The 16,923-nt window shown below is 46.3% G+C and overlaps 1 long non-coding RNA gene across 1 annotated transcript in view; it reads right to left on the bottom strand.

The window, feature by feature from the left end:
* Nucleotides 1-15,838: 15,838 nt before the first annotated feature.
* Nucleotides 15,839-16,923, bottom strand: part of LOC129383636 (uncharacterized) — an 83,507-nt gene continuing 82,422 nt past the window's right edge. Inside the window, exon 3 of the long non-coding RNA XR_008611494.2 lies at nucleotides 15,839-15,976. This is a non-coding gene — a long non-coding RNA (uncharacterized lncRNA). The remainder of the gene's footprint in view (nucleotides 15,977-16,923) is intronic.

The raw sequence follows: 16,923 nt of genomic DNA, 5'->3' as shown, positions 1-16,923 counted from the left end.
ATGTACGGTAGAATGAACAGTACTGAAGTATTATGATGAGGCTTTTGCTGCATATATTTTGGCTGTCTAATGTTAAAACCTAAGGAAGAAAACACTGCCATTTTGTGACAAATAATGCTGGCATATGTAGAGTAACATGAAATATGAGCTCCGACACATTGCCCGTGGTGGGACTGGCCCCTCGACTACAGGGCCACACATAACCACAAAATTCCGGTTTGATAAATACCAGTAATTGGAAAGTGTTTATCTCTTGAATTTTGGTATGTCGGCGCCGCTGTGGAATCTTGGGGGCCCTTTTTACAACAAGCACTATGTTTCGGCTAATATTTAAAGCAACTGTGCACTATTTTTTTCTTTTTTCGGTGAGCTTTCTTTAACGTCTAACCACTGTTCCAACGTGGTCGCTTATCTCAAGACGCGCCTGCAGGTATTTCTAATATCCAGAATATTGTTACGGATTCAATAGAGAAAGAGCGTTATCTAATCAGGTTGCGCGCGTGAAGCGAATACTCGATCGCGTACATTCTCGATGACATTTCAGCGCCCGCGATCGCGCTACAATGTACGACCATCCAAATCTGATCAAACGATGCCTTGATTCGTAGATAAGATTCAGAGGAAGCACTAATTTGCGCACAGGCACCGTTGTGCTTCGGGTGTTATTTTCTTGTCAAGCGCAAGGGCGCCTACTAATGAGTTAGACTCTTTACTCAGTCTTTTGTAACTGCTTTGTTCTTCATACCACTACAACCTGATAGTATAGACGTGCTACATCTTCACTGAATGAATACCGGCAAATAAACTAGGTCGTTTCTTGCGTGTGCGTATGCTCATTTAATACAACAATTTATTTTTCATAACTTACTTCCTAATTTAGCAAGTTGTAAAGGGCAGCAACCACATATTAAGAAAACGCCTTAAGAATAAAGAACATTTTAATGCTTGAGTCAGCTTTCACTTCATGCAATGAAGGAAATTTCAATGAAAATATCCTTATGATAATTAAAAGCCTATCTGCTTGACAACGTTTCATCAGCCTCCCCCGTTACAAGCTGATACCGACATAAATATAGTTTGTATCGTGGGCCCCTGACATATTTCCAAACGTCAAACAAGGGGCCATTCTGAATGTATTATTTGGGGAAGGCGTGTGACCTTCCTTCCCATCACTCCGCGGTTCGTAATCACGCATGAGACAAAAGTGCTGCGTGAAGAGCGTCGTCAGTCCAGACTCCAACCCCACGACCTACCGTAACTCACCTCGCCTATAACGCTGTCACTGAAGCTTAGATATGAAGTGGATATTTTAAATCAACACGCGTCTTGCCTCTTCGAGGAGCGAGGTGTAACTAACGGGGCTCTGCAGAAAGACCACGAATCCGAAAAGATATTTTCACAACCAGCCCAGCTAGGTTTGTTTCATTTCGTACTTCGTCTTAGGAGAGATGAGGCAGGCCACCGACAAAGAAACCGCGACGTCATAGAGAAAAAGACAGAGAATGGAAAAGAGCAAGACAGGGAGGTTAACCAGGGACGTTTTGTTTGGCTAGTCTACGCAAGGGGAAGGAAACAATTTAATTGTAATTGAGCGGTAAATGCTAGAGAAATGCGGTGGGTATAACGGCACACCACTGTGAGGTCCCGGATTCATGACTGATACCACGTTCACCACATTGCAAAGTGCTGTTCCGGAGCTCGCTCGACACACGTGTTCGGTCTTGGAGGAGCGAAGTGTAACCGACGGGGGTCTGCAGCAAACCATCATGCATACACACACGTATACATATACAGGGTGCCCCAGCTAACTTGGACCAAGATTTTGAAGAAACCTATGCGTTCTTCAGAACAAAAATCGCGTGGATGTTGTTAGCTCTTATCTAAACTAACAGTAACTTTGTTTTTGCTCCTCTTTTTTCGAGTAATAAGCCGAGATAAATCAATTAAAATTTGAATATAGCTTGAAACGTTCAGGCGTCAATAGGAAAGTTGTGGTGCTCCGCAAATATTGCCCAACCCAGGCACTTCCAACGAGATAGACTTAGCGGCCATATATATTCGGCATAAACGAAAGCGCGCACAGTTTAAAAAATACCACGTGATAGCGCGCTATGTGCGCCCGAATGCGCCACGATTACAGCGCAGAATTTCGATAAGAGTCCCGATTAAATGATCGGCAGCGCGTATTTCTATCGACTTTGAGGCACGAGAGATATAATGCCACCAGCGCCCGTCTCCGAGCCTTGGCGCTTGCTTAGACGATAGGCAAGCACGCAAGTTGGCGGCACTGTAGTTCGTAATACTTTATCGATCTCTCACAGCAGCGATCGTTCGTGCCCTCTGCCAGCCTTTGTGCGTCATAGCTGATACGTGCAGTGAATTCACCTGGTAAGAACGACACGGATTATTTAGGTTCCTCAAGGCTTGCTGGAGGCCGGGATGTTAGCGCTTGATCTTAACCGCGTTATTCACAACCATTTGCAACAACAATCGCTTTCAACAAGCGCTGTCTTGAAACAAGGCATGTGTCGCGTTCCTAATTGTAGCGTACGCGACACATTCGGAGTCGTCATGGCACAGCTTCAGCGCTCGTTCGGATACATTTTTAATATAGTTACTAAAACAATAAAAACAAGCTGCAGTCGCTGAACTCGTATAACCCTCCGTGTAGAAATACTATGCTGTACTCGAAGTTACTCGGAGCTACAAAACCAACGCGAAAGCTTAAAGCCCATCGCCTTGCTGTGCGTGCATTCATTCTGCGAAAGGTCGTCTAACACGCACAAGTGTTGTAGGCGGCGCCACGGTCGAGGAGAAACGAGGAGGAGCGAAAGCGGAGGAGCAGAGTGTCGCTATATTGCGAAGTTGCAGGGGTTTTAGGTGACGCTCACACCCTGAATTAATGGGTTCGGGGCATTCAAGTATTTCTATCTGAGCTATTAATGAACCAATTCGAAATTTTTTTTCGGCAGAACGCTCCCCAACAGGCACAAAACAACTTCCAGCGCATAGCCAACATTTCCTATGTGGCCTGGGCCTTTTAAAGAAAGGAAACTGAAGGGAGAAGTGCAGCGCCGCAACTGTCCCTCGCTGTGAAGACACCTCAACAACACTGAACTGAGTGCTGAACTGAACAACAGCACTGAGTGGTGATGGGTATAATGGAATAGAAAGGATGCCTCCCCAGTCGAGCGCAAGGCCGAAGACTGCGTCGGACCTCGCGATAGGTTCAGACTGTAGCTGCGCCGACGGCAGATATCTTCACGTGCGCTGTGTTCACGCCGCTTAGTTCGCATTGAAGCAAGAGGAAGCACGAAGGTCAATTCACTCACAGCTACTGCTGCTCTTCCTCACGCCAGTGTTTCCACAGCTAGCTTTCGCAGTCAACGAGTGAGATGCGTTCATGTTCGCCTATTCGCGCCTGAAACTATGCTTATTAATTTCGTAAGCGAATGTTTACAAGTTTTTACGGGCGATGAAACTACTAGTCTTACTCCACATAACTGTGTAATAATTTGGCGTCGCAGTCGAAGCTTTGCCTTTTGGGAAAAACTTCCACTTTCTTATTTTAATTTAGTAAGTTAATTTGTCAGTTAACAGCACCTTGAATTTGATTTATACTCCTCCAAAGCATATGCTGGCTTAAAGTTAGCTTACTTCTTTCATGGCCTTTTGGGGAATATTGTGCTAGGGGCTCTTATTTCCGTTAGTTTACATATTGGCCTAGCGATAATAATTTGTCACGTTTTGCTTGTTTCTTCTGCGCAGTAACATTACGTTTTCTTGTTTACGTATACAAATGCGCTTGCTTAGAGCACGCACGTTGACCTGCTGAACATTGTGCTGGACTTTATGTGCGAGCTTTGATATTTCTCTCAAAACGAAGTTTCGAGGTGGGAACCAATTTTTGACAATTTTCTTGGACTTTCTCTGTTCATCCCACTACGTGCGGAGCTAACCCTAGCGAGGAGCAGGGCACATTAGGCCTCGCCGGCCTACGTGCCAGGGGGACATGGCAGACTGCCGTATGGAAGAGGAAGAGGACAACAACGAGGAATATTTCGGTTGGCAAGTGGCTACCGGACGACGATCCCGTGCTGGAAAGAAGAGCAGCAACGCGGCGAACGCGACGCCAAGTACCTCGCAAGCGTCCGGCGGAGACGCCGCTACCGGCGGCGGCAAGGGACCCGCCACCAACACCGGCTCGATCAAGTATCGTATTGTCAAGGCCTCAAGGATGCCCCAACTGCCCGAGGAGCATCGGAAAATTATAATCAGGCCACGAGGAGGACTTAATTTGAGCAAAGTAAGTACCACCGCTATTGGAACTGCAGTGATCGAGGCTTCAGGCCTAACGGCAGATCAAGCAAGTGAAGACATGGTGTGCCCCAACTTCACACAAAATATCGTGGTGGTGAGCACGCCTGAACCAGACCATGCGGCAAGGTACGTGAGAATCAAGTCCTTCAATATCGTGGAAACGGAGTACGAGGTCAATGCGTACGAGACGGCCCCGCACGCCACGTGCAAAGGGGTGATTAGACAAGTCGACATCAGGGACTCCCAGTCTACGTTCACAAGGAATATCGTGCATGAGCGCAACCCGCTCGCTTTGGCCGCCAAGCAAATCAAGACGTCGGGCTCAGTGATCGTCCTCTTCGATGGACTGAGAGTGCCAAACTTTGTGCGCTACGGGCCGACCTTGTTGAGATGTTATCTCTACAGGAAACAATTTGGTGTGTGCTTTACTTGCGGTAGGGTAGGACACCGCTCGGACGTGTGCCCCACGCCGGACTCTGTTCAGTGTAGAGGGTGTGGAGCCCCCAACCCACGAGCGGACCACGTTTGCACGCCCAAGTGCAAGTTCTGTGGAGGAGACCATCCCACCGGAGACAAGGCGTGCAAGCAGAGGTTTTAAACACCCTATGTGGTACGAGCTCGCCGAAGGGAACGCGCCCGGTCGCGATCGGCCGCGAGGGTGAGAAGCCGCTCCAAGTCGGGAGGAGCGCAGGTGCAAAGGGAACGCGCCAGGTCGCGATCGGCCGCGAGGGAGAAAAGCCGCTCCAAGTCGGGAGGAGCGCAGGTGCAAAGGGAACGCGCCCGGTTGTGATCGGCCACGAGGGAGAGAAGCCGCTCCAAGTCGGGAGGAGCGCAGGTGCAAAGGGAACGCGCCCGGTCGCGATCGGCCGCGAGGGAGAGAAGCCGCTCCAAGTCGGGAGGAGCGCAGGCGCGCTTAGAAGATGGAACACCTGGTGCCAAGCCGACAGTTGGGACCGCCTGGGCGGATAAAGTCAAAGGTAGGGTGAGAATCGTCGGTGGCGCCACTACGCCGGCAGTGACTGAAAGCAACGATGCCAGAATAGAACAGAATGATGGGCTGACCAAACAGGTAGCAGAACTGAAAAAGAATTCACAGCCGAGCCCTGCCAGCGTAGCAGTAGCCAGACCAGTAGGTCAAAGCAACGAACTAAGCGAGGGAGATAACTCCCCCACCCCGAAATAGAGAGCAGTAAGCCCCGCAACTGACTCGGTTTTCTGAGTCCTCAGCGAGCTGAAAGAGGTAATCAAAAAAATTAGAGAGACGACGGAAAGGACTAACTTTAATGTGGATAAACTATGGAAATGGAGGTTAACGGCCGAACAGCGATTCAAGAAACTCGAAACGAGATGCGACGACGACGAATTCTTGCCGTCAGAATCAGAAAGCGTAAAATCGCTCTCCGGAACGTCAGGGGGCGCTCCAAAGAGATCGATCGCGGGTAACAGCAAAATTAATCCATTCAATAATCATGGATAGCGCCCACAGTTTTAGTGTGTGGCAGTGGAATTGTCTTGGATTCCACAACAAAAAGGCATCGCTGCGCCAATTAATTAGATCGATGGGGGTCAAACCAAAAGTAATTATGCTGCAGGAAACTTCAGCGGACGAAGTAAAGCTAACCGGGTACAAATCGGTAAGGAGAGAAAAAGATTGCGGGAGGGGATTGGCCACCCTCGTTGACAAAAAGCTACCCTTTTCGAACACGATATCCATCTCGGATTGAGTAAAATCGAGTATATCCCAGTAGAAATCGTACTCAAAAGGCACAAGGGCAGGGCGCAGAGTATCTTCTGCCTAAACATTTATAGCAGTCCCACCCACAAGGAGCAAAGCTTTAGGGCACTTTTCAACAAGGCACTCGCAGTCGCAAAGAGCTCCCCGCTCATCATCGGAGAGGACTTTAATGCCCCCTACCAAGCGTGGGGATAGGCATGGAATACAAAGAAAGGTGAGGGGTTATGGAACCTTGCCACGGACCTGGGACTGTGCCTGATCACCGATCCGGCTTTCCCCACCCGCTGTGGCACGTCCACGTGCAGGGACTCTACGCCAGACCTAACTTTTGTCAACAACTCGAAACAAGCTAGTTGGGAAAACTCGGGCACCGATCTAGGCAGCGACCACTATATCATACACATAGGTATAGGTATGCCGAAACAAGAGTCTAGAACCTTTCGGTGCACGGACTGGTACCTTTTTAGGAAAGTTAGAGCGAAGAGACTAGAATCGGAACCGATAGAAGCGGGCAGACAGTCCTTCCAGACCTGGATCAACCAGCTCGAAGAGGACCTCAGGGAGGCCACTAAAGAAATTAAGACCGAAGAAAACATAGAGAGCATAGACAGTAGGCTCGCGCATCTGATCGAGGCCAAACAATCCATTCTGCAAAGATGGAAAATGCAAAGACTGAACCGAAAGCTCAGGAAAAAGATAGCGTTGCTAAACAGACAGATTGAGGAGCATTCGAGAACGCTCGTGAAACAGCAGTGGGACGAAGTTTGCCACTTGGCAGACGGCGGAATTAAATATGGAGGCAGTTGGAACATCCTCAAACATCTTTTGAACGAGAGCGACACTAAGTCAAACAAGAGAACGGCAATTACAAAACTGGTACATCAAGTCAGCCAGTACACGACTCAGGAGGTAGTCATGAGACAGCTCGCGGACAAATACCTCCCGCTCAAACAACCGAGCGATAGCGACGAACGCGTGGAGTACATGGGAGGACCGTGCGAGGAAATGGACCCCGATTTCACCGAGGGCGAGGTACGGGCCGCCCTCCATGGTCTCTCTAGTAGATCGGCAGCTGGACCCGACGGTATTACCAATAAACTCTTAATGATGAGTCGATCACTTTCCTGACGGATTATTTCACCGAGTTGTGGAGAAAGGAAGACTATCCGGAGGAATGGAAGATAGCTAACACCATCCTCATACCAAAACCGGGCAAACCGCTCCATCTGGATAACCTATGCTCAATCTCGCTTACATCGTGCATAGGTAAAGCTATAGAACACGTTGTTCTTAACAGACTCACTAGATACGTCGAGCAAAATGACATACTCCCGTATATCCCGTATAACGTGATCGGTTGCCGCCCCGGACTATCGACTCAGGACGCCATGCTCCTGATCAAACACCAGCTCATACACGTTAGCCCGGTGTACGCGAGAGCGATTCTGGGACTAGACGTCGAAAAAGCTTTTGATCGCATAGAGCACAAGGCCATCCTCGAGGTCCTGTCCGAGCTGGGGTTGGGCGAGAGGCTATACAGCGTAGTCAAGGCATTTCTGGGCGGTAAGCAAGTGAGCCTCACGCTAGGAGAACTAAAATCGAAGATGATGAACCTGGGAAACAGGGGCACCCCGCAAGGGGCCGTACTTTCGCCCATGTTATTCAATCTAGCAATGACCAGAGTCGCGAGGAAACTGGAGAGTATAGAAGGTATAAACTTTGCAATATACGCCGATGACATAACCATATGCAACGCCAATGGTAACGTAGGTCAAACGGAGACCAGACTGCAGGAGAGCATACACGCCGTGGAAAGCACGCTAGGCGAGATGGGACTCAACTGTTCGGCGGCGAAGTCGGAGCTTTTGGTCCTAAAACATCGGCGCAGGGGTCGAAAACCCAGGGGCTACGTCCCCGGGGTGGAACCCAAGATTATCTTACGCTGTCACGACGGATCCACGATCAAGCAGGTGGAAAAGATTAAAGTTTTAGGCTTCCACGTAGCAGCGGGAGGTACCAACCTGAATGCCATTCAACACATTTCAAACAAGACGGACAAAGTCATCAGGTTACTAAGGAGAATCAGCAACAGACACAGAGACCTGGGTGAGGACAGCGCTCTAAGGCTAGTGCACGCCTTCGCTCTCTGTCACTTCACCTACGTGACAGGTCTATTTAAATGGTCGCAGGCCGAGCTGAACAAGCTAAACACTACGATCAGAAAGTTAGTGAAGGCTACCCTAGGTATACCCATCAGCACCTCGAACGTGAAGCTCATGAACCTAGGCGTGCACAATACGATAGAAGAGATGGCGGAAGCGCGCAACAGATGGCGCAGCAGGAAAGACTGACGAAAACGCGAGCGCGCAGGCTTATACTCAAAGCGATTGGGACAGACCCCAATAGATCGATGAACCCGAAGGAATCCGAGGTAGAATTGAGCGCGAACCTTAGAGACGCGATCAGAACAACCCCCCTCCCGAGAAATATGCACCCGGAACACAATGTTAGCAGGAGAAAAGCGAGAGCGAAAGCTTTGTTGAAAGAAATTGAACAGCTAGGACAACAGGCGGCCCTTGTAGACGCTGCCTGGGTCAAAGGCAAAGAGGCGTACACCGCCGTGGTGGTCGACAGCCGGGGCGAGGTACGGGACGCCGTCACCATCTTCACTAAGGATTCCACGGTGGCGGAGCAAGCCGCGATTGCTCTAGCCATCAGGAACCGTAAATGGTCTTTTATCTATAGCGATTCCAAAGCAGCAATTAAGAGCTTTGACAAAGGCTATGTAGCTGGGACTGCGGCTAAAATTATCGACAAAGTCGAAACTATCAAAACTGAAATCCGATGGTTTCCTGCACATATGGGACAAGTGGACGAGACTCGGCCCAACCTCAATGAGGTGACGAACGACCTGGCACGAGGACTTGCTTGCCGTGCCGGTCAGAACCGAACCGACGCCCACTACCATTCCGGGGAGCATAAAGATCACTTACTAACTTACAACGACATCACTAAATATTACTACTTGGGGTGTAGGCAATTCCCTCTGCCACACGTAAAATTGAACAGGGCTCAGGCAGTCACGCTACGTTTACTGCAAACCGGGACGTACCCCACTCCGTATTTCATAAATAAAATTCACCCCGAAAGAGAAATTAGGAAAGAATGTAATGTGTGCGATGGCATCAATGACATCAGACACATGCTGGCGGGCTGTCCCGCGACTCTCGCTGACCCCGAAGAAAAATGGCTTTACTGGCACAAGATGATAACAAGCTCTTCATATAAAGATCAGCTACGGGCTGTCCAGAGGGTCCACGATGACGCCATAAGGCTCGGCCTGGCGGTGCCGACGTGGACGCGGCCCGCGTCGGTCTGAAAAGACCGGGCTTCAGGACACTGATAATGTTTTGTGAATGAATGAATAAACTGCACCACTAACGTTTGCGTGGTATGTTCGCAAGTGTAACAATTCGTGCGGTTTTATTGTCTCCTAAATATGAAGCTGTGACAAGTGGGCAGCATCTAGCAGCGCGCTATGCGTGATTTCTAGTCGAGTCGAGCTAGCAATAATTCTCACTAGAACCAATCACGTCATCAAAGCGAAAGCTATGTGCCTCCGTAGTTTGCTGATTGGGGATGTCACTAGGGGGTCTTCGGTTCCCCCTATCATCTTCCTCAGGACACTTTAATAAAGTTTTTCTCAATTGTCAATTGTAGTTTGCCGAGAGTAGCAAAATAACAGTCATGAAACAAATTCAGATATCTGAGGGTAACATTGTCACCTCACCCAAAATGGCAGCGACACAGATAACACTTCATAGAAAACATTTCAATAATTTTCATATTTAAACCGCACATTCATATATTTTGTGAAGGAAGTGAACTACTGATGTGAATAGTGCTAATCCGGCCAATACCAGACAATACGTCGGTGTCATTCATTCAAACATGAATGACACCGACGGGATAGCGGCGACAATGCATTCGTCGCTCACAAACCCGTTTCTGTTCTACATGCAGATCGTCACTTTGCTGGGAGCATATCTCTCGTCCGAAGCATCAGCAGTTTCACCGATAACCCCGCCATCGGCACCAACTTTCGACCATGATGGAGCATGCTATCTTCCTTACTTGGATTACGGCGTCCCTTCAGTCAGCGGCTGGCCAGCGGCATCGTCACCGACAGTCTCATCAGAAGAGTACAAAAGGGCGGCGGATCCGACTTCGGCCTTCAGTGGGCATGGGATAGCGGCGACAATGCATTCGTCGCTCACAAACCCGTTTCTGTTCTACATGCAGGTTGGTAAAAAACCATCACTTCTTAGCAAGCGATCGAACAATCTCTGTTTGCTGCTTATCCCGTGCCCAAGTGTGTTATTCCAATGCTTTTGTGATTGTGTACTAGTGGCAAGGGCATTACTGGTTTGTGGCGATATCGAGACGAATCCCGGGCCTCTCAATGATTCTAGTGCACAGTATACACAATTACTTGCGGTAATCAGCGACCTGTCGTCTAAAATTGACTCGAGACATGCCGAAGTTATGGGTGCACTAGGTGAGCTTAAACAAAAACAAGACGCACTCGCTCAAACCGTATCTGATTTAACTACCAGGCTAACTAAAGTAGAATCCTTTGTAGAGAATTTCGAGAACTCGCCACCTATAGCCGAAATCGAGGAAGCAGTCAAAAACGAAAACAGTATCCTTGCCTCTCGCCTTGACGACCTTGAGGATCGATCAAGGAGGGATAACCTGCTCTTTTACGGTATCACTGACAGTCCCACAGAGACTTGGGCTGAGTCTGAAACCCGAATTCGGGACATACTGTCAATGCATTTCGATATTTCTATTCCAGACACGGCTGTATCTAGAGCGCACCGATTGGGGTCGTTTTCTGCGAATAAAACCCGCCCCATAATTGTTATGTTCTCGGCACTTAAGATTAAAGAAAGCATCCTTTCCTTGAGGGCGAAGCTAAAGGGCTCTGGTGTATCTGTAGGTGAGGATTTCTGCAAAAATACCAGGTAATTGCGTAAGAGACTTATAGACTTCGGAAACGCCAGCAAACAGAATTTTACACTTCGTTATAACAAACTAATCATTAACAAAAAAACATACGTTTACTGCGCAGTCACCGATAGCATCTGTGAAATGTATCCCCCTTCACACGTGCCAGCCGCCGTACCTGAGTCCGCTACCGCCCAGGTGAATGATTCTTCATAGCTATCTGCCGTACACCAAAACGTCAAAAGCCTATCAATACTATTCACTAATGCACGAAGTGTACTCAACAAACGCATAGCTTTATCATCAGCCATTGATTCCTGTTCTGCTGACATTGTTATCATTACGGAAACGTGTCTGTCAGCAAAAATAAGCAGCAGTGAAATACTGGAATGCGAAAACACTTATAGTTTATACCGATATGACCGCGACATTCGATCAGGAGGGGAGTTCTTATCGGTGTCAAAGATGCTCTTGTTTCTCACATCATTCCGATTACATCGTCATTAGAACTTGTGTGTGTACGGGTTGTCATTTCCAATCGCGAGTTTATTTTCTGTGCCTGTTATAGACCACCCGCTGCCCCTATTTCGTTTTGCCACGAACTTCATGATGTGATTAATAACCTCATTGTTAGATACCCCACATCACCCTTTTTTATACTAGGGGACTTGAATTTTCCCAGTGTTGTGTGGTCGAAGGATGACGTAGTTGTGAAACAGAGTTGTCCTCAATTTTATAATTTTTGGACCTGTGCCGCGATTTTAACCTTATTCAACTTGTACACTACTCCACGCGCACTACACTGACTTCTGCCAATATCCTGGATCTCATTCTTACCACTGCCCCCAACTTGGTTTCACCTCTAACGTTCCTGCAAGGTATAAGCGACCATGTAATGATCCATTTCACTCTTAACGCGCATGTTACTACTAAAAAAAGTTCAAAGATTATACTAGATTACAACAGAGCTGATGCCTCGTCAATAACAGCCAAATTTGTGTCTTTCATTACGAACTACTTAATGAACTTTTCGCAACGAACAGTTGATGAAAACTGGTCTCTCTATAAAAACAAACTTCTATCGATAATTGACCGCTACATACCTAAAAGAAGAGTGCCTTCTAACCCCCGATCACCATGGTTTAATAGTGCACTAAAGCGCCTGCGCAAAAAAACAAAAACAAAAAAAAACGGGTGTTTCGCCGCGCTAAAGCTACAAATCATCCTGATCATTGGTCTCGATATCCCCGCATTGCCAGTGAATATTGTTCGGCAACAGCCAGTGCCAAAAAAACATTCCTAAATAATACTCTGCCCTCGTTTCTGGTTTCTAACCCACGGAAGTTTTGGTCTATTGTAGCAGGTACTAAAAAGAATGTTCTTCAATTAATCCAATCAGACGTGCCAGTTCCAACTCACGAGTGCTGCGAAATTCTGAATAATACCTTCTCGTCATTTTTCAGCGATCAGTACAGCCAAATTTTCCATTCTTATCGTCCCCAAGTTTTCCGCCTATGGATCCTATCTCGCTTGACTGGATTGGCATCGGCAAACTTATCAGAAATCAAAAAATTTCTTCATCCTGTGGTCCCGACTTCATTAATTCAAAAATGCTAAAGTGTACTGAAGTTTTTTCAAGTGTTATTTTATCAAAGATTTTTGACCAGTCCCTACAGCTTTCTACCCTGCCCAAAGACTGGAAGGTGGGAAAGGTGGTTCCGGTTCATAAATCAGGTGACACTCATTCCTCCAATAATTATCGACCAATTTCATTGACATGCATTCCAAGTAAAATATTAGAGCACATAATTTATTCACACCTCATTAATTTCCTCGAGATGAATTCTTTCTTTAACAACGCACAACATGGATTTAGAAAATTCTTTTCCTGCGAAACCCAACTCTTGTCTTTTACCAATGACTTGTTTATTAATGTAGATCAGCAACTTGATACTGACTGTGTATTTCTGGACTTCTCGCGAGCTTTTGATTCTGTTTCTCATGATTTACTTATTTTCAAACTTTCTCTTTTTAATATTGACCCAAACATATTTGCATGGATTAAGGATTTTCTCTCTAACAGGACCCAGTATGTAACCGCTAATAATTATACCTCTAGACCTTGTTCAGTTACCTCCGGTGTACCGCAAGGGTCCGTACTAGGGACCCTGCTTTTTCTCATCTATATTAATGACCTTCCTGACTGTATCTCTAACTCAATCATTAGGCTGTTCGCGGACGACTGCGTCATCTACCACAAAATAACTAACCTTAATGATTCCAGTAAGCTTCAAGATGATCTGGTTAGTGTATCAAATTGGTGTAACAAATGGCAAATGCAGCTTAACACAAATAAATGCAAACATATGCGTGTCTCCTGCCGCTCTACCCCTTCTGATCCGCCCCCCTATTCTATTAATGGTATTGTCCTGTCGGTTGTTAACTCTTATAAGTATCTTGGCCTGCATATTACTAGCAATCTTTCGTGGAACATGCATGTTGAATATATCACTAACAATGCTAACCGAACATTAGGTTATCTAAGACGTAACTTTGCATCCGCTCCGACCTCACTAAAGCTTACCATGTTCAAAACGCTCGTCCGTCCAAAATTAGAATATGCGTGTGCCATATGGGACCCTGCTCATTCCAATCTCATTAATTCACTTAAAAGCATTCAGAACCGCGCAGCGCGCTTTATCCTCTCTAATTATTCACGTCATTCTAGCGTAACATCTATGAAAAAAACATTAGATCTACCTGACCTTTCACTACGTCGCAAGCATTCTCGCCTTTGCCTTTTTCATAAAATATACTACCTCAATCCTTTCTTGAAAGAAAATCTCTTCACCAGACCCAGTTACATCTCATCTCGCATCGATCATCAACACAAAGTTGAAGTGCCCTCTTGCCGCACTAATTTATACCATTCTTCATTCTTACCAAGAACCGCCACTGCATGGAACCACCTTCCCGCCTCCTTAGTCACCATTTGTGACAGCACCAATTTCAAGCTTGCTGTTCAAAGTGCCTTATAGTTCCTTCATTATTTTTTTATTATTCTCTCGTTCTGCAAATAATGTACTCTACCACTCCTTTCTGTTGTGCCTGCCGGCCTTGATGGTATGTACAATAAATAAATAAATAAATACGTCGGTGTCATTCATTCAAACAACACTTGGACTGCTTTCCTCTTCATTAATTTTATCGGAACGGGTACTTCAGAATATTCTGGTTACCACCGATTTGAAGAAATCTCATATTACGTCGCCCAACAGCTCTCACCTAGCACCTGCTGCGCTATAACGTCCATTTGGTTATTCGTTGTGTTCTTGTTGTATTGTCAATCAAGATGCCACTTTATATGCACGTCCATAGAAGCTTACGCCAGAAGAGGGCAAAAAACTTTGAAGAGAAATGTTGTGAAGATGGTTATATGAAAAAAATGTCAGATACACAAAGCAACCAACAGTTCATTCTGTGTACACGATAACGTAATTAACTTGATGACAGCGTCGTCTGCTTCTGGAGACGATCACCATCGAACACACGTCACGTTGTAACTTTCAGCCGTCTTGGAAAATCTTAACGTCCACCACATTAACCTTAACATACGACCATATCATAAGACCATATGACCGTATCCGAATATGAGTGGACATGTTAACTCCACCGTGGCAATGTCACCTACTCCCTTCCTTGCGCAGGCTTTGTCTGGGTGCTTCTAGATCGGTGCCGCTGCAAGTTTCACGGTTGACGCATACTGCGAGCTCGCTTCATCCCTGACTGTGCCCCACTGCGCCTTGAACGCATACTTCAGTGATCCGGTCAAGCCACTAAATGCTCATGAACAACGTACTGTGGGAAATGAAACGAAGCCTACATGGGGACGAAGTCGATACACGCGCGTTACTGCGCCAAGTGGACCAGCCTAGTCTAGCAGCGATTTTCGTTCCTTGGAGCACATACTGAATCAGCGTACAGATCGCACGTGCGACGGATTCGCATTACTAAAAAAAAACGAAAACACAAAATTCAAATTTTGCCATTAGTGGTGTATGTTGTATCTTATTTTACTCGTAATTATTTAGGCAATGAAATAAACAAGATTTAATGTTTTCTTTTGCCCATCTTTAGTAACACGAATGAGTGTTGGGAACTATACTTACATGAGCATTCTTGTGCGTGCTTTGCCTCCGTATAGCTTTCCCTTCGTTGCCGCAGAAAGGCTTCCGCGAGTACATTGTCAACAGCACCACGACCGGCTTAGGCGATGCGACATGCGCACGAGCACAAATGTAAGCGCGATGCTCCGCGAGGCTGACCCGTTCAGTGCGCTCCAGCGTCCAGCAAACCATTTCATTTTATTCGCACCAGGTGCTACGTATTCACGAAATGCAATATCCAGCCCGCCGAAGAACGAATGCCTTAGAGAGAAAATGTGGCAGCACACTCGCCCTGAAAGAACGAAAACATATTCACGTACGCTGCACGTGAGCCAATGAGTAAAGCGTTCGCGCTTTTGTCCACTGGATATGCGGGTGGCTTCGTTGTATTCGGCATTAGCTCGTGACGCAACTCCTTTTTTACAAGTCTGGCACCATGGCTGTGTTGTTGTGTACTGGACTTGTATGCTGTAGTTACGGTGAAACAATGTGTGGCAAGTTTTTACTTTATAGCTTCATCGATTTTCCCGAACAAATCTCAAACATTTCCAATATGATTCGGAATGTATTGACTTTGGGATGTCCACTCAGTTATGACGCAGTGGTATCTTGTGCATCTAAAACGGATTTTATTCCGTAGGGTAAGGTTTCACGCATTGGGCGACACCCTGAGAGATGTCACATTGTTGGCGCATCTCCATGCACCTTTTCTTCATGGCTGCCGTGCACAGGACCTTTTGGATCACTGTTTAAAAATGAAAAACAGCACATGTAAACACAACAAAATTGCGACCCTTGATCATCGCTTCAAAATACATTGACGGATGCACACTTAAAAAAAGAGCTTTAGATTTTTCGCGACTCGAATCCTCCTAATGGAACACACATAAAAAGCAGTAGTGCTATGTCAGATAATCGCTTCACCAGTTTGAATCCCATTTGTTGCATTTCGCAGAAAAAAAAGTTAAATGAAATTAGTGTGGGAAGCATGTGTTGTATTAAGGATGTGAAATGTTTTACGAAATTTGGCAAGGAAACGTAAGTTTATGTCTGTCCACTCTTCTATGTAAAAAAATCGCGTAAGTTTTCTCCAATGCAGGCTGGGATCGCATCCGCCTAATGCACGTTCAATCTTCCAACATGTAATCAGGCACGTGCGTTACGCGGACTTCGTGGCGTCACCGCTAGATGGGGTAGCATGCCCGTAGAGAAGCGTGACAGAGACACCGGGCTGAAGTACGCGCCTCATACATAACGCGTATCAGCCGTGGAATACTCTGTGTCACTATATTGCTGTCAATGCTATTCGCATGAACCCCGATAGTCATCCCGAGATGCTTTGTGCAAGAATTTTTTTTTCAGAACGGTGTACATTATATGAATTTTGTCTCCGTATCAATGTTTTATTCCGTGCAATTTACAGAATTAACATGACATTTTTTTATTTCAGGGTTACATTTGCAAACTCGACACCTGAATATTTTTATTCTTGCAAATTTCAAGGACATTGATAATTGTCCGCCTAAATAAAAAATTGCTTCTAAAGTCAATAGATGTGAAATTTCCTGTTTTATTACAACAACCTTCAGCATATTCAATTCAATAGTTGTTGACAAAAACTTTTGCTCCGTTATTATTTATTTTAAACGAACGGGCGAGCTAAATCTTCCCCTTAATATGCGCTCATATTAG

Source organism: Dermacentor andersoni, chromosome 8 (genome assembly GCF_023375885.2).
Source record: "Dermacentor andersoni chromosome 8, qqDerAnde1_hic_scaffold, whole genome shotgun sequence".
In the NCBI taxonomy this organism is placed as follows: Eukaryota; Metazoa; Arthropoda; class Arachnida; order Ixodida; family Ixodidae; genus Dermacentor; species Dermacentor andersoni.
Note: the sequence above shows the minus strand (reverse complement) of the source record. Positions and strands in the feature narration are given on the sequence as shown.